This window comes from Cryptotermes secundus, unplaced genomic scaffold (genome assembly GCF_002891405.2).
Source record: "Cryptotermes secundus unplaced genomic scaffold, Csec_1.0 scaffold364, whole genome shotgun sequence".
Taxonomy (NCBI): Eukaryota; Metazoa; Arthropoda; class Insecta; order Blattodea; family Kalotermitidae; genus Cryptotermes; species Cryptotermes secundus.
The window spans coordinates 963,196-963,426 of record NW_019733841.1 but is presented as its reverse complement, the minus strand read 5'-3'; the positions used below and the strand labels follow the sequence as shown (position 1 = coordinate 963,426).

The window sequence follows — 231 nt, the reverse complement described above, 5'->3', positions numbered from 1 at the left end:
CAACTGGATCTTCTGGCGAGCTGAAAGGAAACCGCTCGAGACGAGCTTTGTCTTAAGAGGGGAGCGGATGTAACGGACGAAGAATAGTCGCTGCAAGAAGAGTAGCCGAAACAACAGGAGACACCGCAAGCACATCTACGGGGCGCAAAAGGAACGGGGGTACACCGTTAGGCTATTCGAGACGAACAGCCTTAAGGAGGGAGCAGTGTGACATGTTGAGCTATGGATGAC

At 52.8% G+C, this 231-nt stretch overlaps 1 protein-coding gene across 4 annotated transcripts in view; it reads right to left on the bottom strand.

The window, feature by feature from the left end:
- The window catches only part of LOC111868236 (acetylcholine receptor subunit alpha-like), a 143,626-nt gene that overhangs the window by 86,034 nt on the left and 57,361 nt on the right, over positions 1 to 231 (bottom strand). The window lies entirely within an intron of this gene.